The following is a 26,569-nucleotide window of genomic DNA, read 5'->3' on the forward strand; positions in this document are numbered from 1 at the left end:
CTCTGATTGGACTCCTAGCCTGGGAACCTCCACCCGCTGCCGGTGAAACCCTAAAAGAAAAAAAAAAAGCAAGATTACATGGAGATAAGGAACTTACAGAAGGCTATGCCAGGAAGAGAGAATGTGAAACGTGATTGTAATTACATTGCGGATATTGGGGGTGGGGGGAGCATTGCAACCAGAGCCAGAACCAGGATCCTTCATGCTTAAAACAGTTATTTGCATAGACTCAAAGTCTGTACTAACCATAAAAATGCTTCTTTTAGTTAACTTTATGACTTTTTGATAAACATTAATTATTCCATTGTAACTTGTAGCACTTTGGCTGAGAAATAGTAATGGGCACTTAAATATGTTTACTTCTTTTTTGAACTCTTACAAAGGGTTAAATCATGTTTGAATTAATACCCTATGTATTTTGGACTCCCAACAACTTCTGTTACTCAGCACTGTCTCTCTTTTTAATAATTCAATGAATTTTATTATATTTATAGATATACAACCATCATCACTACCTAATTTTTGAACATTTCCATCCCAAATTTCCAGTGCACCCCTCCCTCCTCCCACCTGTCCTCTTTGATAATCATATGTTTTTCAAAGTCTGTGAGTCTGTTTCTGTTCTGAAAATAAATTCAGTTGTATTCTTTTCAGATTTCACATATAAGCAACATCAAATGATGTTTGCTTCTCATTGTCTGACTAATTTCATTTAGTATGATAATTTCCATATCTTCTACAATTAAGGTGGAACAGAGGTGTCAGTGTTCAACTCAGGACTTAAGAAGGAAACAGAAGTGGGATTTCCACATCTAAATGCTTCTTAGGAAATTTCAAAATCTACATCTGATTGAGTGCCTTGAGGATATTTTTTGTTGTTGTTGATTTTAATTATTAGATACAGGACATAGAATATGCAAGATTCAATGTGAGGGAAGTTCTTTCCACATAAGAAAAGCTCTCTTGGCAGATTTTAAAAGAATGAAACTAGGAAGGTAGTGTCTGGTCCCTGAGATAAGACTCAGTACCACCATTATCCGGACCTTGGTCAAGAGCAGCAGAGTGAGGCAACAAAACCTGCAGATAGAGGAGGAATTTGAACATGGAGGCTGGCATATTTCTCATTTGGAGCTCTGAGAGTAGGTAATCACCCAGTGGGCTCCATGACAACATGGTGAGCCCTATTTGTGTAAAAACAGTGACAATCATGTGATTAGGCAGGGAAAGTCCCCGATTAATGCTCCCCACTCACTTTTTGCTCCGGGCATGTAGAAAATTTACCATCTCCGATGATGAGCCCAGGTGTACTGAGAGCAGAGAGCAAGTGGTCCAGATCAAGGACATGCAGAGTGTGGAAAACTGCAGCCAATGCCAGACCATCAGTATTTGTATGGACCTTAATGTCCATCCCAGGGCCAGGAGGGGTTAGGTACAAAGGCCGCCTAAGACTTGGAGGACAGGATTCAGGTGAGAGACTATTGAATTATCTGTCATGAGGTTTTTGTTTTGTTTGGTTTTTGTTTTTTTGTTTTGCTTGTTTTGTTTTTTTCCCACTGTACAGCATGGGGATCAAGTTACTCTTACATGTATATATATATTTTTACCCACCCTTTGTTCTGTTGCAATACAAGTATCTAGACATAGTTCTCAATGCTACTCAGCAGGATCTCCTTGTAAATCTATTCTAAGTTGTGTCTGATAACCCCAAGTTCCTGATCCCTCCCACTCCCTCCCTCTCCCATTGGGCAGCCACAAGTCTATTCTCCAAGTCCATGATTTTCTTTTCTGAGGAGATGTTCATCTGTGCTGGATATTAGATTCAGGTTATAAGTGATATCATATGGTATTTGTCTTTGTCTTTCTGACTCATTTCACTCAGTATGAGAGTCTCTAGTTCCATCCATGTTGCTGCAAATGGCATTATGTCATTCTTTTTTATGGCTGAGTAGTATTCCATTGTGTATATATACACCACATCTTCCTAACCCAATCATCTGTCTATGGACATTTGGGTTGTTTCCATGTCCTGGCTATTGTGAATAGTGCTACAATGAACATGCGGGTGCATGTGTCTCTTTTAAGGAGAGTTTTGTCTGGATATATGCCCAAGAGTGGGGTTGCAGGGTCATATGGAAGTTCTATATGTAGATTTCTAAGGAATCTCCAAACTGTTCTCCATAGTGGCTGTACCAGTTTACATTCCCACCAACAGTGCAGGAGGGTTCCCTTTTCTCCACAACCCCTCTAGCACTTGCTATTGGTGGACTTATTAATGATGGCCATTCTGACTGGTGTGAGGTAGTATCTCATGGTAGTTTTGATTTGCATTTCTCTTATAATCAGCAATGTTGAGCATTTTTTCATGTGCCTGTTGGTGATCTGTATATCTTCTTTGGAGAAATGTTTATTCAGGTCTTTTGCCCATTTTTCCATTGGGCGATTGGCTTTTTTGCTGTTGAGTTGTATAAGTTGCTTATATATTCTAGAGATTAAGCCCTTGTCGGTTGCATCATTTGAAACTATTTTCTCCCATTCTGTAAGTTGTCTTTTTGTTTTCTTTTTGGTTTCCTTTGATGTGCAAAAGCTTTTCAGTTTGATGAGGTCCCATGGGTTTATTTTTGCTCTGATTTCTATTGCTTTGGGAGACTGACCTGAGAAAATATTCATGAGGTTGATGTCAGAGAGTGTTTTGCCTATGTTTTCTTCTAGGAGTTTGATGGTGTCCTGTCTTATATTGAAGTCTTTCAGCCATTTGGAGATTATTTTTGTGCATGGTGTGAGGGTGTGTTCTAGTTTCATTGCTTTGCATGCAGCTGTCCAGGTTTCCCAGCAATGCTTGCTGAATAGACTTTCTTTTTCCCATTTGATGTTCTTGCCTCCCTTGTCAAAGATTAATTGACCATAGGTGTCAGGGTGTACTTCCAGGTTCTCTATTCTGTTCCATTGGTCTGTCTGTCTGTTTTGGTACCAGTACCACACTGTTTTGATGACTGTGGCTTTGTAGTATTGCCTGAAGTCTGGGAGAGTTATGCCTCCTGCTTGGTTTTTGTTTCTCAGGATTGCTTTGGCAATTCTGGGTCTTTTGTTGTTCCATATAAATGTTTGGATTGTTTGTTCTAGTTCTGTGAAAAATGTCATGGGTAATTTGATAGGGATTGCATTGAATCTGTAGATTGCTTTGGGTAGTATGGCCATTTTTACAATATTGATTTTCCCAATCCAGGAACATGGAATATCTTTCCATTTCTTTACATCTTCTTTGATTTCTTTGATTAAAGTTTTATAGTTCTTGGCATATAGGTCCTTTACCTCTTTGGTCAAGTGTATTCTGAGGTATTTGATTTTGTGAGGTGCAATTTTAAAAGGTATCATATTTTTGTATTCATTTTCTAATATTTCATTGCTGGTATACAGAAACGCAACTGACTTCTGAATGTTAATCTTATATCCTGCTACTTTGCTGAATTTATTAATCAGTTCATGTAGTTTTTGAGGGTTTTCTATGTATAGTATCACATCGTCTGCATACAGTGACAGTTTTATCTCTTCTCTTCCTATATGGATGCCTTTTATTTCTTTTGTTTGTCTAATTGCTGTGGCTAGGACTTGCAAAACTATGTTGAAGAGCAGTGGTGAGAGTGGGCATCCCTGTCTTGTTCCAGATTGGAGTGAGAAGGCTTTCAGTTTTTCCCCATTGAGGATTATATTTGCTGTGGGTTTCTCATAAATGGCTTTGATTTTGTTCAGGAATGTTCCCTCTACACCCACTTTGGCGAGGGTCTTGATCATGAATGGATGTTGGACTTTGTCAAATGCTTTTTCTGCATCTATTGAGATGATCATATGATTTTTGACTTTTCTTTTGTTAATGTAGTGTATGATGTTGATTGATTTGCATATGTTGAACCATTCTTGTGAAGCTGGGATGAACCCTACCTGGTCACGGTGTATAATTTTTTTGATATGTTATTGGATTAGGTTGGCTAAGATTTTGTTGAGAATTTTTGCATCTATATTCATCATAGATATTGGCCGATAGTTTTTCTTTTTTGGTTTTCTTTTGCTGTGCAAAAGCTTTTCAGTTTGATTAGGTCCCATTGGTTTATTTTTGTTCCTATTTCTATTGATTTTTTTGGTGTTATCTTTGTCTGTGTTTGGAATTAGGTTGATGGTAGCATCATAGAATGTCCTTGGGAATAGTCCTTCTTCTTCAACCTTTTGAAAAAGTTTAAGGAGGATGGGCACCATATCCTCTTTATATGTTTGATAGATTTTGCCTGTGAAGCCATCTGGTCCTGGACTTTTATTTGTAGGGAGTGTTTTTATGACTTCTTCAATTTCATTTCTAGTGATTGGGTCTGTTCAGTTGGTCTGTTTCTTCTTGATTCAGTTTTGGCAGGCTGTAAGATTCTAGAAAATTGTCCATTTCTTCCAGGTTGTTTTTTGTTTGTTTGTTTTTTGTCTGTTTCTCTTCTTAATTTTAGTATACTAATGAAGCGTTTGAACCTACAGGACCATCAGGCTAAAACACACAATTATAGGAAGGGGTTAGCATACTTAAAAGACAGGGCAACCACAAGCCAAAACCAAACATTGCATTCACAAAAAGGGAAAAAAAAACACTCAAGCAGAAAATAGCTGGACCATCCAACCAAAAAAGGAAAGGAAGAATGGAGAACCACAGAATCAACTGGAACACGAGGTTCAAAATGGCAATAAATAATCATCTATCAATTATCACCTTAAATGTCAATGGACAGAATGCTCCAATCAAAAGACACAGAGCGGCTGAGTGGATAAAAAAGGCAAAAACCTTCAATATGCTGCCTACAAGAAACTCACCTTAGGACAAAGGATGCATATAGATTGAAAGTGAAGGGCTGGGAAAAAATATTTCATGCCAATAGACATGACAGGAAAGCAGGAGTTGCAACACTCATATCAGACAAAATAGACTTTAAAACAAAAGACATAAAGAAAGACAAAGAGGGACACTATTTAATGTTTAAGGGATCCATCCAAGGAGAGGATGTTACTATCGTCAACATATATGTCCCAAATACAGGAGCAGCCAGATACATACAACAAATATTAACAGACATAAAGGGAGAAATTGATGGGAATACAATCATAGTAGGAGACTTTAATACCCCACTCACATCAATGGACAGATCCTCTAGACAGAAAACCAATAAAGCAACAGAGATTCTAAAGGAAACAATGGAAAAGTTAGTCTTAATTGGTATCTTTAGGACACTACATCCAAAAAGATCAGAATACACATTCTTCTCAAGTGCACATGGAACATTCTCAAGAATCGACCACATATTGGGACACAAAGCTAACTTCAGCAAATTTAGGAGCATAGAAATTATTTCAAGTATCTTCTCTGACCACAATGCCATGAAACTAGAAATCAACCACGGGAAAAGAAATGAGAAAAAACCTACTATATGGAGACTAAAACAACATGCGACTAAAAAACTGATGGGTCAATGAGGAAATCAAGAAGGAAATTAAAAACTACCTTGAAACAAACAATAATGAAGACACAACCTTTCAAAATCTATGGGATTCTGCAAAAGCAGTGCTCAGAGGGAAATTTATAACGATACAGGCCTTTCTCAAAAACGAAGAAAGATCCCAAATTGACAACTTTACCCTCCACCTAAATGAATTAGAAAAAGAAGAACAAAAGAGACCTGAAGTCAGCAGAAGGAAGGAAATTATAAAGATCAAAGAAGAAATCAATAAAATAGAGATTCAAAAAACAATAGAGAAAATTAATAAAACTAAGAGCTGGTTCTTTGAAAAGGTAAACAAAATTGACAAACCCCTGGCTAGACTCACCAAGAAGAGGAGAGAAAGAACTCGAATAAACAAAATTACAAATGAAAAAGGAGAAATCACAAGGGATACTGCAGAAATACAAAAAACCATAGGAGAATACTGTGAATAACTATATGCCAACAAATTTGACAATCTGGAAGAAATGTCATGATGTGTTAAGTTTCCACCTTGGCCCAGATGCTGCAGAGGGAAAAGAAGAGGAACAGAAGAAAAGAAACTTAACTGACTGGAATTGGTATCTTCCTGCCTTGAAGTGGATACACGGGTCAAATCATTCATGAATACTTGATTTCCATAACAGGAAAGTAAAGAAAGATGCATTTCTTTCTTTTTTAAAAAAATATTCATTTATTTATTTATTTTTATGTTTTTGGCTGTCCCATGGCATTTGGAGTTTCCAGGCCATGGATCAGATCTGAGCCGCAGCAGCAGCAGCAACATAGGCTCCTTAACCCAATGTGCTAGGGTGGGGGATCAAACCTGTGTCTCAGTGCTCCCAAGATTCTGCCAATCCTGATGCGCCATAGTGGGAACTCCAGAATTATGTATTTCTGCCCATCAGAATCTTGCAAATGGTCTTAAAAAAAACATTTATGCCTGCTAGGAACCCTTTCTAATCATTTTAAATATATAAACTCATTTTATTTGCAAAACAACTTTTTGAAGCAGGCGCTATTTGTATCACCAGTTTAGAAATGAACAAACTGAGGAAGCTCATGCACTGAACAGCCATGGATAATGTCCTCCATGAGGGCAGTAGTTTCTGTCTGCTTAATCTTAACACACATTTTTCTTATTCTCCACCTGCACTCTTCAAAACATACACCCTTGTTGATAATAATTATTATATTCCCTGCTCATTTTGTTTTTAACTTAGCCACGTGGAATCTTCAGTCTTTTATGTCCCTGCCCATGACAATATTGCTCCTTCGTATCCCATAACTTTGTTATTTGCGATTAGTGTTATCAGACAAATGCTTTCACTCTGCATGTCTCATGTTCAAATAGAGTATTTGTGCTGGTGGACTTTTACAGGCTATCCATAAAAGTTAATTCACAGGGTTTTATCAAGTGAAGAGAAGGGGAAGATATGATTCATGAGTTCAAGGCCAGAATAACAAAGTGTCCAAAATCAAATGGATTAGTTAAAAGACATAGAACTTAACTGCAGTACAGCTTATTCAGTATACTGACTGTGTAAAATTAATGTCTCTCCTTTATGGATTAGAGGCCAAAGCAAGTACAAAATTGAGTTACTCAAATTAAGATTTTTAGGAATATACATTATGGCATATGGAGGTTCCCAGGCTAGGGGTCGAATTGAAGCAGCAGCCAACAGCCTATGCCACAGCCACATCAATGCAGGATCCAAGCCATGTCTGCGACCTACACTACAGCTCCAGATCCTTAACCCATTGAGCGAGGCCAGGGATCAAACCTGCGTCCTCATGGATGTTAGATTGTTTCCACTTAGCCACAACAGGAACTCCGGCTTTTTCTTTCTTTTTTTTTGTCTTTTTAGGGCTGCAGGTATGGCATATGCAGCATGTGAAAGTTCACAAGTTAGGGGTCTACACCAGAGCCACAGCATTGCCAGATCCCAGTCTTGTCTGCAACCTACACCACAGCTCATGGCAATGCCGCATCCTTAACCCACTGAGCAAGATCAGGGATCAAACCCATGTCCCCATGGATACTAGTTGGTTTCCTAACCTCTAAGCCACAATGGAAACTCCCTGTGGCATTTTTATAAGCCATTAAATATCATGGAAAGCAGCAAAAAATAGAGCAGGGCACGCTATAGCTTGATAGTTGATTATATAACTGGAATACGGAATGGGTTACAACTAAGAACATAGTCTTCATCGGAAAGGTAGGATTTAAGCAAATACTTATAGGACATGAGAAACTTAGCCAGAGAAAGCAGCTTCAGGTGAGGAAATAACCAGTGCAAATGCCTGAAAACAAGAACACGTGTGTAGTTGGGGAGACCACAAGAAGACCAATGTGGCCAATGGAGAGAGTGTCTGGGAGAGAAATGGCTTGGCCATGGAGACATATCATTCTGGTGTGTGGAGGCTCCTGTAAGTTCTTTGGTTTTATTCTGAGAGATAATCACAGAGTTTGAGGCAGGAACTGATTATGAATTATCATCTTCTGAAAATACAGTGAATCAGGACTTAAAACACTGCCACCACGTAAAACTCAGATCCCATACATAGTTTCTAATAGTTATTAGAGATTTGACTTTTCTTTCCTTTTCTTTTCTTTTGTCATTTTAGGGCCATACCCATGGCATATGGAAGTTCCCGGGTTAGAGGTCGAATCAGAGCTGTAGCCGCCAGCCTACATCACAGCTCACAGCAATGCCAGATAATTTAACCCACTGACTGAGACCAGGAATTAAATCCACATCCTCATGGATACTGGTCAGGTTTGTTACTGCTGAGCCATAATAGGAACTCCTAAAGATTTGAATTTTTGGATGACCAAATTTTATGTTAATTGGGTTCCTTCACTTTCTTGAATTTTTCAGTAAAAGAAATTTTCATAGAAACATTTCAGAATCAAAACTCATATTACAGCACATAAAAATATGGATTTCATGGAGGATAGGCAAGGATGGATTGAATATTATAACAGAGTTAAATTTGTATGCCACTTCATCTATGCTTATGAATCTATTTCCAAATATACCCCATAGCCATAAATAATTTTAGTCCATTATTTATCATGCCAACACTTCACTGATATTTTTAATATGTGTTCAAATATACATTAGACTAGATATGTCATGTATAAGTACTTAAAAGCAAATAATTTAAAAAGATAAAACTATTCATTTTTCTATTTTTAAGCAACTGGATTAAAGATAGCTATTTGAAACCCTGACTATGCAAATAATTTGCATTTGATATTTCTCTTTTCCTTTTTAGGTTTTTATTGAGAAATAATTTGATTTACAAACAAATTAGCCTGGACTAATGCACAGGTAAGGGGGCCTCAGCTTGGTGCCACTTGTAACAACGGATCCTGTGAGGCCTTCCCAGAGTAGACCCCTGCTCATGTCCTCCACCTGCTTTTTCAGCTACAGAAAAAAATTATAATCAAATAACCCCTTTAATCAGAGAAATGAGAAAATACAGAGAAAAAGGGTAACAGTCAAACAGGATAGAATAATGAAATAAGATCAAGAACCTTTAGTTCTTCTTCAAAGACTATAGATAATATTCTGAACCATGTCCTTGGAGCTGTTTTGCAGGTGCTTAAGCCCCCACAAGGTGGAAGAAGTCAATTGTATCCTGCCCACAAGCACGTAAACCCCAGATGCATTGGAACCTGAAGGTTGATGACGCTGACTTCCAATTACCTCACCACCCACCAATCAAGAAAAAGTCCCTGAGCTGATCATGCCCTGCTCCTCAAACACTGTAAGACTTCTCACTACCCCTTCCAAGGTCGGGCAGTGGGGCACAGTCCTCAAGGCACTAGCCTGCTGTGTTCCCCTTTTCGCCTGGCAATTAAAGCTACTTTTTCTGTTTCCTCCAACTCTGTCTCTGCATTTCTATTTTGCATCAGTGCACAGAGGCAGCTGATGTTTCGGCAACACACTCAGGGGTGTGTCTGATTGGCATATACACCAAGGCTTGGACAACAGCAAAATAAGGTCAGGCAAAGTATAAACTGGGAATAGAATTGGAATCCAGAGAATCGTCCGGAAGTCTAACACAGAAGCTACTTCAGCACATCTTCTCATTCTCTTCTGCACCTTAAACTATTCATTGTAACTCCATAACTACTCAAGAACTATGTGTAATCTAAGTTCACACTAGGGTTTAAGGTATAAATGTCACTCATTTTCAACTTCACAGGACAAAAATCACTCAAATTCCATTAGCATTTAGCCTCAATTCACAGTGCTGCTCACTGTTGGAGGTTTTATGGACTTCCATCTTGGCCCTTTGTTTACAATGTAGGCACACAGGGAGTTCCCATCAGGGCTCAGTGTTTGTGAACCCGACTAGTATCCATGAGGATGTGGGTTCAATTCCTAGCCTCGCTCAGTGGGTTAAGGATCTGGCATTGATCTGTGGTTGTGGTGTAGGCCAGCAGCTGCAGGTCTGATTTCACCCCTTGGCCTGGGAACTTCCATATGCCATGGGTGTGGCCCTAACAAGCAAAACTTAAAGTAAAATAAAATATAGACACACAGAACCACTGGAAGACATGCCTGTGGCCTCACAGCTGGGTAAACCAAGCTTGTCCTCAAGCTCTAAGACATTGCTTCACTGGAAGAAAGGCTTCTCCATACTCAAGTGTAAGAGAATCATTCTTATTTCAGGTTGGAGGGACCTGCTACAGTCATGGAAGGTATGATGCAGATTTTTGTATAAAATTGAGGGGACCTGATTGTGAAGGAACATCTGAAGAATGGGTTGGGTGGTGGGGGGAAGAGTAAAACTCTCAGTGATTCATCCAAGGTTGCCTTGGAAGTGGTTCCATCTGGTAACCAAACTGGAAATTCCTTGACTCAGGGCTGGCCAATTATTAGTAGGGAACCAAAGGCTTGCACGAGACAGGAAATTGGAACTCAGTGGGTCATTAAGCAGTGAAGGATAACTTTTCAAGGGAAAGAATAACAAGTCTTCTGTCAGGAAACTGACATGGAGTCTGTAGTCTCCCAGGAAAAGGTCACCCTTGTGGAACCCATATTGCTATGGAGGAAGTTGAGGTGTTAACCCATAAAGAGGTGAAGGAATTAGGTGTAAACAAAGGAAAGAAACCTCTCAGGCAGGAACGAGGTGTAAAAGATTTCTGGAATGATGTCCTCTTGACTCTTCAGCTATCTAATTACTGAAATGATGCTTACATGATCTCAGAATAAAGTGTAAGTTCAACAGTTTTCAAGTGTAATGTGTGTTGCATTAAGGGCATGTGTGGTACATCTGGTAGCCAGAATATTGGAGGGGGATGGGTTTTTAGTAGCACAAGCCATGCATGCTAAATATCCTGCAATATGACAAACACAAATCCCCATTCTATCTGAAATGCTAACAGTCACACCATTTAAAAAATGAGGCAACACGAAGGATATTGTTATGAGGAATACAAGGCTGTATCCCCAAGGGTCTAGTCCAGAGGGAAATGGAAGATAGTCAAAACACATTGAGCAAAGCCACAAGAACCTACTGTCTATAATTTAATACATTTCTCTAGATTTATCTTTTTCTTTTCATTAATATTTGGCCAAGAGTTGGAAAAGCCCTAGAATATTTCCCCTAAGGAGGTGCAAATTTTTCCAATTTGAAATTTGAGTGCAAAGATCTTGGTCATCAGACAGATGTGATGGCAAGCCAAAATCGATGAGCTGGTGGTAAACCAGGAGTAGTACCTTGTGATAACACCTTGAGAGGACAAGGGAAGGGAATTGTGACTGCTGATATGCTAGCATTTTCCCCAAATTAATTCCAAAAATGGAGAAGTAGATACGAGAATATCTTGCTCTAAGTATCCTGTGATTGTGTCTGATGACTGTGATGGACATGGAAAACTGGAGGAGTCGGGGGGAACATTGTTATAAGAGTGGATCTGAATCCACAGCGATGCCCAGATATCTCCTTCTCCGCTCTGGAAACAACCTAATCTGAAGCAGATTCCTTCAGTGATTTGAAACATCTAGTTTAATTCCAAATTCTTAGGGAGTGAATTTGAATTGTTCCATTTGCTGAAGTTTTGCTTTAAATGTCAGAACAAAATAATGAGGTCACTCTCTGCCATACCTCCATGGGAACTTACAGCATGCTTTCATGACCCATAGCAAGATTATTTGTTTTTCAACCTGTAAATGGTATCATAGCTGCCATCCAAGATGATAATATCCCAGGGAGACCTGGTGAGAGTAATATACACATTGATATCTTCAAGAGAGAAAAGGAGATCATGTTTTGCTTTTATCATTGAAATGTTTTTGTCCTATTTGCTTGTCAGAATTTTTTTTTAATTTTATGGCCTTTATTCTTGTTCTTCCAGCATATTGATAAATGGTATCGACTCCACAGAAAATATTTAGAGACATTTTATTATTTATATCCTCATCAAACATGTTTTATTGTGGGTAGTCAGGAAAATTTGCAAAAAAAAAAAAATCTCTGCTAGTTAAAATGTTTATCTTAAAGCAGGGAGTAACCCCTTACTGTACCAGTGTATACTTTCACAATTTAACATCTATGGACCTTATCAAAGACCTTGGAATAAAAACAGATGCTACGTACAGAATCCATGAATAACTAGATAATGTTATAAAGCAATTTGCCAGGATATTAAGTACTCTCAAGCATTAACTGTCCAAGGATATGCTGACTGCTACGCAGTGATTTGCTCATATGAAAGAAGTATATTCATTCCTTGAAGGCTAGAGTATATAATTTGTGACAAATACCATCTCAGATATTGAAAAAAAAAAACTTATTTCATGACATCGAGAAATGTTCCCCAAATTTATTTATAAATATTTATTAAATATCTTCATCAGGGGTGGGTATTACTCCAGATTTCCAAATCCCTCCCCCATAGTCTATAACTGAGTACCCCTCATGTGGCCTGATATGTATGTAATTGTGTCTAGGTAGTCCTTCCGGTGCGGGTAAAAGGTACACTGAGAAAAACCCTGCTATGAATAGTTTTAGGTCAGGGGATAATCTACACCAGTTATTTTAACAGAGAAAATTCAAAATAAAGAATTATTACCTAGGTATGGAAAATTGGAGGAAAAAAAAAAGAATACTTAAAGTGACTCAGGGATCCCCATGCCACCAAGGCACATGAAACTCTGTTGACCAGAGACCTTCATTAGACACTCAGAACTCCAGATTTTTATTGGACACCTCTTTCATAGGCACCTTGCCTATCACATACTCAAATTCCCAACTCCCATAAATAAGGCAGATGCCCAGTATGAAAAGTGTTTGCACAGGTGAAGCACAGCAAGCCATACTTCTCAGGGAATGGCCGAGTTCCTTCTCCAAATCTAAGTTCCAACCAAGGGCCAATCCTTCAGGCAACTCTGTCTAAGGACAGCATCTCAGACCTGCTGGGTTAACTCTTATGCACAGAAGATGTCAGAGAGGGAATCACCATAGGAAACAGTCACCTCCCCTAGAGCTGGGAAAACAATGAGGTTAGTTGCATGATTACAATGTTAGAATTTGAAGGGAAATTCTGACCTCTGATGAGGCTGGCCTCCACTGGGCAAGTGTCTGAGTCAGAGGTGAAGCTGTGTAGAGCTGGGATCCAGATAACTGGTGAGGACTGTGGTATCACATGGATGATGCTGGTGTCTCCAAAGAGGTTTCATGGGCTGGTACTACAAGTGGAGGAAAGAATTCAATCTAGAAAACCTGATTCTGGAACAGACTGCCATTTCCAAGGCACAGAAGTGGGCCAGTGCTGGCAGGAACAGGAAATTAACAGCTAAGCAAGTGGCATTTCCTTTCAGGGCTTTATAATGACTCTCTAGCGCTCTCTTTAGGCAGAACCTAATAGGGTTGCTGGCAAAGAGAAATGCGATTTAGTTTCAGCCCCAGACATTATTAAGTCTGGAAAGGTGGGTTTTGTGCTTAGAATCAACAGCTTAGTAGCCAGCACTATATTTTAAAACGTGTCACAGTGCATCCTATGAAAACCTGGAAGGTTTGTGTAAGGCAATTTATACATTATAAAATTTGGAACATTTGGAGTGATACTGTGGCAATGGCAACATACACCACAGTGATCTGTAAAACATTAAGTAAGTGACCTGGGAAAAGCCACCTCTCTCTTCCTTGGAAGAGGTTTCTTTTTCCATCAGATGGCTCCTAGTCTGCTTTGGTGGGAAGCTAACTGAGAAGGTCAAGAATCAGAATTATGCCATCTTATCCTGTAGTGGAGGCTCTCACACACACACATACACACACACACAAAACACACACACACACATTGCATGTTCTTTTCTCCTTCTGCTGGAGGGAGATATGGTCCTCATGCAGTGGCTACGGCCAAGTTCAGCAAAATTTTCTGCCTTTCATGTTTTATCTGATGTTGTTATATTTTTTAATATTACAGCCTGATTTTCATTTCATGGAAGAATACAGCCACATCTGTCCCTGACTTGCTATCACCCAATTCATTTAACGTCTATGAACTCTACCCTGATTATTTGCACTTCTGTGCACAGGAAAACCATCTGGGTTGCATTCAGTCTAAATTGTAGGGTGCAAAAAGACATGAAAATGATAATTATCACATTTTGACCCCTTAGCATGAGCTAGATTTCAAGTACTTTTGCATTAGCACTTATGGCTACAAAAACCCTACAGTAAAGGTGTCCTTTTCAATTTTATTTTATATTTTATTTTATTTTATTTTATTCTATATTTTTGTCTTTTTAGGGCCACAGCCATGGCATGTAGAGGTTCCTAGGCTAGGAGTCGAATAGTAGCTGTCGCTGCCAGCTTACACCACAGCCACAGCAACACAGGATCTGATCCTCCTCTCCGACCTACACCACAGCTCAGGGCAATGCTGGATCCTTAAACCACCAAGCAAGGACAGCAATCAAACCTGCATCCTCATGGATCCTAGTCAAGTTCATTTCCACTGAGCCACAACAGGAACAACCCATTTTATATATATGAGAACTAAACTTATATCCATGGATCTCTAGCATCTGTGTTCTTTATAGCAAGTCAAGCAACTTTTTTTTTCTTTTTAGGACAACACCCACAGCATATGGAGGTTGCCAGGCTAGGGGTCCAATCCGAGCTGTAGCTGCCAGCCTATGCCATGATAATGCGGGATCCAAGCCACATCTGCAATCTACACCACAGCTCACAGCAATGCCAGATCCTTAACCCACTGAGTGAGGCCATGGATCAAACCCACAACCTCATGGTTCCTAGTTGGATTTGTTTCCACTGCACCACGATAGGAACTCTAAGCATTTCTTATTAAACCTCTTATTTCCTCTCTTAAACTTCATAGCCAATCTAGAATCATGTACCCAGCATAGGTTTTGCAGAATGAGTCCTGGAATAGGACTTGGGATAACAAATCTCTGCCTTGCTTTTATCTATAAATAATCAGGCTACTATTTGCTTCTCTTAAAACGCTGGCATAGATACTGTCTAAGAAAGCCATGAGATATACTGGAAATGGTCAAAGCCTTGCAATCATGCAAATAAAGTTTAAAATCCAAGCTCCATCCTTATTATCTGAGAAACCTTAGAAGTTTTTTTAAACCTATTTTCTCAATTGCAAAACTGAAATAATACCGAATTCACAACATTATGTTAAGAGCTAAATTGGTGCATGTAGAGTATATATTATATCAAACATGCCGAACTAATTCAGTGAGTTGCCTGTAAAGTTTTAATCATAGGCTTAAATTTTTCATAATTTATAAAACTGCTTTGGACTATTTGGTGACCAAATAGTTCCCTTTATTCTGATTATAAACTTGAATTCTAAATTCGAACACATTTCTAGATCCTTATTTCTCATTTCCCTTCTGCCTCATGCTTCCAAGGATTTGGCCATTAAAAATAAAACAAAATCAAACGCAAACCATATCTATAATGTGTACTGTTTTCCTGCCTGGTTTCATCAGCGATTTCAGCCCTCACATTTTTTTTTCTTTCTTTTTTAATTGACATATAGTTAACTTACAATGTTGTGTTAGTTTCAGGTGTACAGCAAAATGATTCAGTTACATACAAATATGTATGTATATATATTATTTTTCATATTCTTTTCCCTTATAGATATTGAATAGAGTTGTCTGTGCTATACAGTAGGTCTATTTATCCCTCACATTTTTCATAAGGAGTGAGTTTTTTGTTTTGTTTTGTTCTGTTTTGTTTTGTTTTTGCTTTTCAGGGCAGCACTTGCAGCATGTGAAAGTCCTCAGGCTAGGGGTTGAATCTGAGCGAGAGCTGTCAGCCCCAACCACAGCCACAGCAATGCAGGATCCAAGCCACATCTGCAACCTACACAGGTCATGGCAATGCCAGATCCTCAAGCCACTGAGTGAGGCAAGGAATGGAAACTGAATCCTCACGGATGCTAGTGAGAACTATTTCCACTGAGCTGCAATGGAAACTCCTGAGATATTTTATTTTTAAAGCCAACACTGGAGGTCAAATCTAAAAATAATTCTGTGTAATTGACCTCTCACTCACCTAAAGTAACTCTTCCCTTTTTCTTTAAAGCAGTGTTGTTTGTTTTCATGGTTACAAGCATTAAGGACAATATGGCTTTACTACTATGCTTCAGGAGACAGTGAAAATGTAGGCTGTGGAAATAGAATAACATCAATAAAGTGTGAGGTATTTATTAATTGAAAATATAAAAAAGTTTTAATTATTGAAGAAAGAATCTCAGAGTGATATGTATTTAATTAACTCATTTTCCTGGACCAAGTAATCATCCCTGTTATTTACATGTTTTCTTTCCGGCAGTGGCCCTTGTTACATTCATTGGGGATTTCTTCTCTAATTGAGATTCTACTTCCCAAAATTAAGTTCCACAGTCTGTTGAAAAAAAAATTATTCACCACATCATCAATACTAAAATAGTAAAGGAAAAATCTGAGTAGTCAAGATTTTACAGGAAATTTATTGAACCAGCTCACAAATTAAGTCAAGGATGGCTTTTCCCTGGATTTCTCAAAGATGATGCATATGTACTAATAGCAAATGGTGAAGAGTTAAAAGTCTGCCAGGGGTAAATCTGTCATTTTCTGATGGAGATACACTTAATGGGCATAAAATCAGTGGTGTGCATCCATGTAACAGGAAGCTATCAGAATAAAGTCCAAAGCAAACAAAAACTGACATGAAATCACATGTGGAGAGTTTTACCCTCCAGAGAAAGTCTCCTGTAGGCAGCAATGCAGATTCAGATTCTCTCATCTTAGGTCGCTACTGTCCTGGGATGCCCACAGCTGGGGTGACACAGTATAAAGGGTATAGCGTGGGAGTTCCCTCTGTGGCACAATGAGTTAAAGGATCTGTCATTGCCTCAGCTTAGGCATAGGTCACAGCTGTGGCTCACATTCAGTCCATGGCCCAGAAACTTCCATATGCCATGGGTGTGGCCATTAAAAAAAATGAAAAATTGTAGCATGAAAATTCTTAAACGTCTTGGTCCAGAAGTGATGCACATCACTTTTCTCACTTCTCAGGGCCTAGGTGTAGTCAACCATCTCCCCTAATTAAAACAGGACTTGGAAAGTTTAGAGTTGCTATGTGATCAGAAGAAAAGAACCAGATCTGGGTGAGTATTGAAAACCTGGGCCATAATCCAAATGTATTTTTTTAATTATACTCAATCAATAAAAACAGATTGATTCTCTCTCTCTATATATATATAGTGGAGGTTAAGGTGATCTTACTTTTCAGAGGACAAGCTTCATTCACATCCTTAAACAAACAGTGCAGCTCCCAGCCAATGCATTGGCCTCATCCTTCATCCAAACCAGTGTCAGAGAGGCTTCACGTTTGATGTGAGAGCCCAAAAAAGCTTTGGTTTAACCTTGAACTACAAAGTCTCTGGCCATGGTCCATTTGCATGTCTATTTCTGGCCTAAGAAAAGTAACGGGATTCTAGGTCTTTAGCAGCCTGGAGCCTGAGTGTGGGGCTGCTGCAAGATGATTTTCATTATTCAAGCACATGCATAGCATTTACCACTTTTACAAAGTGAGTGGGCTGGGTTCAGAGTGAGTTACATTAAATATTGGTCTCCACTCTAGAGAAGCAGCACCAGCTGTTCTGCCCTACATTCCATCCTACACTCTGGATGGGAGGAGTCAAAAAGGGTAGAGGTGTACAGATGAAATTTAGATGCATGTGACGTGCCACAAGCTCAAGGCTGACCCCTCTCTCTGGTCTCAGCTTGACACTGGTTTATTAGTTACATAGGAAGAAGTAATTTCCATGAAAGGCAGGTTTCATACCTAAGGTTACTGTGTTTTTTTTTTTTTTTTTTTTTTTTTTGGTTTTAAGCAAAAGACAGGGATTTCCCTTCATGGCTCAGTGGTTAACAAACCCGATGAGGATCCATGAGAATGTGGGTCTGATCCCTGGTTGTGATCAATGAATTAAGGATCTGGTGTTTCCCTGAGCTGGGGTGTAGGTCACAGACATGGCTCAGACCCTGCATTGCTGTGGCTGTGGCTGTGGCTGTGGCTGGCAGCTATAGCTCTGATTTGACCCCTAGCCTGGGAACTTCCATATGCCACGGGTGTGGCCCTAAAAAGAAAAAAGGAAAAAAAAAAGACTATGCCACCAGGTTGTGTGTTACAAGCCTGAGAGATTTTGGAAACTATTTTTTTAGACAATATTTTCTAAACAAAAACATGGGCTGAAGGGAGAAATGGAAACAAAATATATTTCATTGATTTAAATATGCTATAAAGGAAATTAAGAAAACTTTAATAAAACTCGGGGACAATTCAATGAGAGTTGTAAAGAAAGAAAAAGAAAACTGAGCCCCAACAATTGGATAAAATCCAAGATGCTCGTGGTATCTATTCAAAAGTGGCCTATTAAAAAGAACCATTCAGAGGTGGTCATAAACACACCTGACCCCGTGTGGATAGAGGTTACAGACAGAGGCCTTGATTTTGAATTGAATAATTTGCCAGGATGCTGAATCCTTCTGATTCAAGTAGCATTTAGTATTCAGACCATTCCTTAGAGTCAGTGCTGAAATCCACAAAATAAAATATGTGATCCTGGCAGTGACATTTCTCTTCAAGATGACCCAAGTCTTTGTGAACAATGAGACATCCTGAATAAATGGTCAATAAGAGCTGACAAATCTAGGCTGTGAGGTCTCATCATCTAAAAACCATTATACTAATTGATTCCTGGCCCCAAAATATTTATCTCTTGATTAGATTACTCATAAACAATACTGACTATGTACAGTGTTCTTCAATAAATGAAATCTCAAACTACTCTGGTGCTTGCAAACCAGGGAAGTTTTTGACTCCAGGTAGTGGGTCCTAGAAGCTATGATTCAATTATAGGAAGATAGGTGCATTAATACTCCCCAATAATAAACACTTGAAATGATCCTTCCCTCTATGGGACATATAAACCAGAACAAATGCGTAAAACAAAACATGACCCAACAAAAGACCCATCACAGCTTCAGATGCTGTAACCAAATATTATAGATTGTGAAGCCAAAAGAATAGGAACTTGTTTCTCACTTCTAGAGGCTGAAAAGCCTGGGATCAGGTGCCAGTAAGCTGAGCTCCATTTTCAGGCTTCGCTTGCCTTATACATGGCCTCTATTTTGCTGTGAAGTAACAGGACCTCTTTTTGGGGAGCAGAGGGGGTGAATGAGCAAACTCGTAGCTCTCCTTATAAGGACACTAATCCCATCAAGGACCCACCCTCATGGCTTCACCTAAACCAAACTACTTCTCCAAACCCCATACCAGTACCATCACACTGGTATTTTTTAGGGGGACACAGACAACCCATCAAAAGATCTGTATAAGGCTGTCTTGAAAAAGGCATTTTTGTACACATATCTTTGTCTATTTACAACATTCTCTAGAAATGGACATTTTTATTATCCTTTGTCTGTTAACAATTTGACTATTTTGTGTGTTGCAAATATTTTCCCCGCATTTTTGTTGGTCTTTAATTGTGTTTATGGATTTTCTTGACATAAAAATCTCATGTTACTTTTCAGAAAAAAAAATTCACATTAAAAAAAATACCTGTAGAAGAATCGGAGCTCAACTAATCTAGGATGATATAAAGCATTATAATACTTATTTTTCTTATGGAGCATATAAATTTGGGGAAATCATAAACAAACACATGAAACAAATAATAGGGTTGTTGGCTTTTTGCTATTGAGTTGTATAAGTTGTTTGTATATAGTAGAGATTAAGCCCTTGTCAGCTGCATCATTTGAAACTATTTGAAACCATTCTTTAAGTTGTCTTTTTTTTCTGTTTGGTTTCTTTTCTGTGCAAAAGCTTGTCAGTTTGATTAGGTCCCATTGGTTTATTTTTGCTTTTATTTCTTTTTTTTAAATTTCATTTATTTATTTTTTCCACTGTACAACATGGGGGCCAAGTTACACTTTCATGTATACATTTTTTTCCACCCTTTGTTCTGTTGCAATATAAGTATCTAGACATAGTTCTTAATGCTACTCAGCAGGATCTCATTATAAATCCATTCCAAGTTGTATCCGATAACCCCAAGCTCCTGATCCCTCCCACTCCTTCCCTCTCCCCCCTGGTGGCCACAAGTCTATTCTCCAGGTCCATGATTTTCTTTTCTGTGGAAAGGTTCATTTGTGCTGTATATTAGATTCCAGATATAAGTGAAATCATACGGTATTTGTCTTGGTCTTTCTGACTTATTTCACTCAGTATGTTGCTGAAAATGGCATTATGCTTTTATTTCTGTTGCTTTGGGAGACTAACCTGAGAAAACATATGTAAGGTTGATGTCAGAGAATGTTTTGCCTATGTTCTCTTCCAGGAGATTGATGGTGTCCTGTCGTATATTTAAGTCTTTCAGCCATTTTGAGTTTATTTTTGTGCATGGTGTGAAGGTGTGTGCTAGTTTCATTGATTTGCATGCAGCTGTCCAGGTTTCCCAGCAATGCTTGCTGAAAAGACTTTGTCTTTTTCCCTTTTTATGTTCTTGCCTCCTTTGACAAAGATTAATTGACCATAGGTGTCAGGGTTTACTTCCAGGTTCTCTATTCTGTTCCATTGGTCTGTCTGTCTGCTTTGGTACAAGTACCACACTGTCTTGATGACTGTGGCTTTGTAATATTTCTTGAAGTCTGGGAGAGTTATGCCTCCTGCTTGGTTTTTGTTTCTCAGGATTGCTTTGGCAATTCTGGGTCTTTTGTGGTTCCATATAAATGTTTGGATTGTTTGTTCTTGTTCTGTGAATAATGTCATGGGTAATTTGATAGGGATTGCATTGAACCTGCAGATTGCTTTGGGTAGTATGGCCATTTTTATAATATTAATTTTCCAACCCAGGAACATGGAATATCTTTCCATTTATTTACATCTTCTTTGACTTCTTTGATTAAAGTTTTATAATTCTCAGCATATAGGTCCTTTACCTCTTTGGTCAAGTGTATTCCGAGGTATCTGATTTTGTGAGGTGCAATATTAAAAGGTATTGTATTTTTGTATTCCTTTTCTAATATTTCATTGTTAGTATACAGAAATGTGCCTGATTTCTGAATATTAATCTTGTATCATGCTACTTTGCTGAATTTGTTGATCACTGCAAATAGTTTTTGGGTTGAGTCTGTAGGGTTTTCTATATATAGTATCATGAAATCTGCATACAGTGACAATTTTACCTCTTCTCTTCCTATTTGGATGCCTTTTATTTATTTTGTTTGTCTGATTGCTGTGGCTATGACTTCCAGTAATATGTTGAATAACAGTGGTGAGAGTGGGCATCCTTGTTGAAAAATGGGCAAAAGACCTAAATAATCATTTTTCTAAGGAAGATATACAAATGGCTAACAACCACATGAAAAAATGCTCAACATCTCTAATTATTAGAGAAATGAAAATCAAAGCTACCATGAGATGCCACCTCACACCAGTCAGAATGGCCATCTTTAATAAGTCCACAAACAACAAGCACTGCAGGGGGTGTGAAGAAACAAGAACGCTTCTGCACTGTTGGTGGGAATGTAAGCTGGTACCAGCCACTATGGAGAACAGTATGGAGGTACCTTAGAAAACTGTACATAGAACTACTATATGACCCAGCAATCCCACTCTTAGGCATATATCCGAACAAAACTTTCCTTAAAAAAATTACATGCACCTGCATGTTCATTGCAGCACTATTCACAATAGCCAGGACATGGAAACAACCCAAATGTCCATAGACAGATGATTGGGTTAGGAAGATGTAGTATATATACACAATGCAACAATACTCAGCCATAAAAAAGAACAAAATAATGCCATTTGCAGCAACATGGATGGAACTAGAGACTCTCATACTGAGTGAAATGAGTCAGAAAGAGAAAGACAAATACCATAGGATATCACTCATATCTGGTATCTAGTATACAGCACAAATGAACCTTTCCACAGGAAAGAAAATCATGGACTTGGAGAATAGACTTGTGGTTGCCAAGGGGGAGCGAGAGGGAGTAGGATGTTTTGGAAGCTTAGGGTTAATAGATGCAAACTATTGCCTTTGGAGTGGATTAGCAATGAGATCCTGCTGTGTAGCACTGGGAAGTATGTGTAGTCACCTATGATGGAGCATGATAATGTGAGAAAAAATATGTATACATGTATTTGTAACTGGGTCACCATGCTGTAGAATAGAGAAAAAAAATGTATTGGGGAAATTAAAAAAATAAAAACAGCAACAACAACAACAAAGAAACAAATAATACTAAAAATAATATCAATAAATAAATAAAAATAAAAGTAATATCATATGTAATGCTGAAATAGCAGGCCATAATAATAGTTACTAAAAAAACAAATGACTAGGAGTTCCCTTGTGGCTCAGTGAGTTAAGAGTCTGGCATTGTCACTGCTATTGCTCAGGTTGCTTCTATTATATGGGTTTGATCCTGGGCTTGGGAATTTCTGCATGATGAGGGGGCTGCCAAAAAAAAAAATAACCTGAATGACTATAAATGATTAAAATGTACATATATAAAATTAAACATACATATTTATGATAGTTAAATGTGAGTAATATAATTTAGACTTAGACATTTATTACAGGGAAATACACAGTTCATACATAATAATATGGATACAATAGAAAGCTAAGTTTTTTATGATTTATGTGTAAGGTATGAGATTTGTATTGGTCTTACTTTGGAAAGACTTAAAATGGAATGTCTAGAAAAAGAGATTGAAGATGTCTGTATAGGAGTTCCTGTTGTGGCGCAGTGGTTAACGAACCCGACTAGGAACCATGAGGTTGTGGGTTCGGTCCCTGCCCTTGCTCAGTGGGTTAACGATCCCGCGTTGCCGTGAGCTGTGGTGTAGGTTGCAGACGCAGCTTGGATCCCGCGTTGCTGTGGCTCTGGCGTAGGCCGGTGGCTACAGCTCCGATTCAACCCCTAGCCTGGGAACCTCCATATGCCACGGGAGCGGCCCAAGAAATAGCAAAAAGACAAAAAAAAAAAGATGTTTGTATAGATAGACAGGGATTATTATTACATAGCAATTTTCCATATAAACCAATTTTAAAGTACAGTTGTTTTTATTTGAAGTACTTTTGATGGTCAGTGTTATAAAGTGTGTTGTATGCACTAATGTGTGAACTGAGTTTAACAACCACTTGAGATTGTTTAGGTACCTCTATCAAGCCAGGATTCTGCTTGAATTAAATGACTAGCCCTGCTAAAAGGTACAAAAATAAATTTCTATTTTTTTATTACCCAAATGAATTTATCACATCTGCAGTTGTATAATGATCATAACAACCCAATTTCACAGGATTTCCATCCCACAGCCCAAGCACATACCCCCACCCCCAAACTGTCTCCTCCAGAGACCATAAGTTTTTCAATGTCTATAAGTCCACATCTGTTCTGCACAGAAGTTCAGTCTGTCCTTTTTTCAGATTCCAGTGAAAGCATTTGATGTTGGTGTCTCATTGTATGGCTGACTTCACTTAGCATGATAATTTCTAGGTCCATCCATGTTGCTAAAAATGCGGGTATTTCATTCCTTTTAATGGCTGAGTAATATTCCTTTGTGTATATGTACCACTTCTTCTGGATCCACTCCTCTGTCGATGGACATTTAGGTTGTTTCCCTATCTTGGCTATTGCAAATAGTGCTGCAATGAAAATCGGAGTAGATGTATGTGTCTTTGCGAGTCGTGGTTTTCTCTGGACATATGCCCAGGAGTGGGATTGCTGAATCAAATGGTAGTTCTATTTTCAGTTCTCTGAGGAATCTCCATCCTGTTTTCCACAGTGGTTGTACCAATTTACAATCCCACCAACAGTGTACTAGGGTTCCTTTTTCTCCACACCCTCTCCAGCACTTATTGTTTGTAGACTTTTGGATGATGGCCATTCTGGCTGGTGTAAGGTGGTAACTCATCATGGTCTTGTTTTGCATTACTCTAATAATGAGTGATGTTGAACATTCTTTCATGTGTTTTGTGGCCATCTGTATGTCTTCTTTGGAGAATTATCTGTTTAGATCTTCTGCCCATTTTTCGATGGGGTTGTTTGTTTTTTTGGTATGGAGTTGCAAAAGGTGTTTATAAATTTTGGAGATTAATCCCTTGTCAGTTGATTCACTTGCAAAGATTTTCTCCCATTCTGTGGGTTGTCTTTTCCTTTTGTTTAGGGTTTCCTTTGCTGTGCAGAAACTTTGAAGTTTGAGTAGGTCCCATTTGTTTATTTTTCTTTTTATTGTCAATACTCTGGTAGGTGGATCTGAGAAGATGTTGCTGTTCTTTATGTCAGAGAGGGTTTGGCCAATGTTTTCCTCTACAAGTTTCATAGTGTCTGGTCTCTTTAATCCCTTTTGAGTTTATTTTTGTGTATGGTGTTAGGGAGTGTTCTAATTTCATTCTTTTCCATGTGGCTGTCCAGTTTTCTCAGCACCACTTATTGAACAAGCTGTCCTTTCTCCATTCTATATTCTTGCCTCATTTGCCATAGATTATTTGACTGTAGGTGCATGGGTTTTATTCTGGGCTTTCTATCCTGTTCCACTGATCTCTAGTTCTGTCTTTGTGCCAGCACCATATGGTTTTGATGATTTTTGTTTGGTAGTATAGTCTGAAGTCTGGGAGCCTGATTTCTCCAGCTCCATTTTTCTTTTTCAGGATGTCTTTGGCTCTTCTGGGTCTTTTGTGCTTCCAAACAAACTTTAAAATATTTTGTTTGAGTTCTGTGAAAAATTACCATGGTAATTTGATAGGGATTGCATTGAATCTCTAGACTGCCTTGGGTAGTATAGTCATTATGATAATATTGACTCTTCCAATCCATGAGCATGGTATATCATTCCATCTGTGTCATCACTGATTTCTTTCTTCAGTGTCTTATACTTTTCAGAGTACAGGTCTTTTGGCTCTTCAGGTAGATTTACTCGTAGGTATTTTATTCTTTTGGATGTGGTGGTAAACAGGATTGCTTTCCTAATTTCTTTTTCTGCTCTTTCATTGTTAGTGTATAGAAATGCCGTCAATTTCTGTGTATTAATTTTGTATCCTGTGACTTTGCCAAATTCATGGATGAGCTCTAACAGTTTTCTGGTAGAGTCTTTAGGATTCTCTAGGTATAGGATCATGTCATATGCAATTAGAGATAGTTTTATTTCTTCCTTTCCAATTTGGATTCCTTTTATGTCTTTTACTTCTCTGATTGCTGTGTCTAGGACTTCCAAAATTATGTTGAGTAATAGTGGTGAGAGTGGACATCCTTGCCTTGTTCCTCATCTCAGCCAGAATTCTTTCAGCTTTTCACCATTGAGAATGATGTTTGCTGTGGGTTTGTCATAGATAGCCTTTATTATGTTGAGGTAGGTTCTGAAGTGTTTTTTTCAGAAATTGGTGTTGGATTTTGTCAAAGGCTTTTTCCACATCTATTGAGAGGATCATATGGTTTTTATTCTTCAGTTTGTTAATGTGGTGTATCACACCGACAGATTTGTGGATATTGAAGGACCTTGCATCCCTGGGATAAATCCACTTGATCATGATGTACAATCCTTTTAATGTATTGTTGGATGTGGTTTGCTAGTAATTTGTTGAGGATTTTTGCATTGATGTTCATCAGTGATATTGGCCTGTAGTTTTCTTTTTTTTGTGGAGTCTTTGTCTGGTTTTGGTATCAGGGTGATGGTGGCCTCATAGAATGAGTTTGGGAGTGTCCCTTCCTCTGCAAATTTTTGAAATAGTTTCAGAAGGAGAGGTGTTAGCTCTTCTCTTAGTGTTTGGTAGAATTCGCCTGTGAAGCCATCTGTTCCTGGACTTTTGTTTGTTGGATGTTTTTAAATCACAGTTTCAATATCGGTACTTACGATTGGTCCACTCATCTTTTCTATTTCATCTTGGTTTAGTCTTGGAAGATTGTACTTTTCTAAGAATTTGTTGATACACAAAGAGTTGATTTTTCTTTTTTGTGTATCAATTGTAGATTTTTAGTTTTCAATTATTCTGAAGTTTTGATATGAGTCTATATGTATATGAGATTGTTTTAAGTTGTTGGTCTCTTAATTACAAGTTCATCTCCATTGTTCTGCATTTGTGCCCACCTCTTCTCATGATTTCTGATTTTGGTGGTATAATTGTGCATGGATGATTTCGTATCTTTACTGTATATATACCTTTACTGGGGAGCCTTGTCATTTGTGGTATTTTTGTTTCCTGTTGCTGTCTTTTCTGTTCTGCCTAGAGAAGTTCCTTTAGTATTTGTTGTAAGGCTGGTTTAGTGTTGCTGAATTCTCTCAGTTTTTGCTTATCTGAGAAGGTTTTGATTTTTCCTTCAAATCTGAATGAGAGCCTTGCTGGGTAAAGTAATCTTGGTTGGAAGTTTTTTCCTTTCATCACATTAAACATATCATGCCACTCCCTTCTGGCCTGCAGAGTTTCTGCTGAAAAATCTGCCAATAACCTTATTGGGGTTTCGTTGTATGTTACTTGTTTCTTTTCCCAAGCTGCTTTC

This window comes from Phacochoerus africanus, chromosome 10, assembly GCF_016906955.1.
Source record: "Phacochoerus africanus isolate WHEZ1 chromosome 10, ROS_Pafr_v1, whole genome shotgun sequence".
Classification (NCBI taxonomy): domain Eukaryota; kingdom Metazoa; phylum Chordata; class Mammalia; order Artiodactyla; family Suidae; genus Phacochoerus; species Phacochoerus africanus.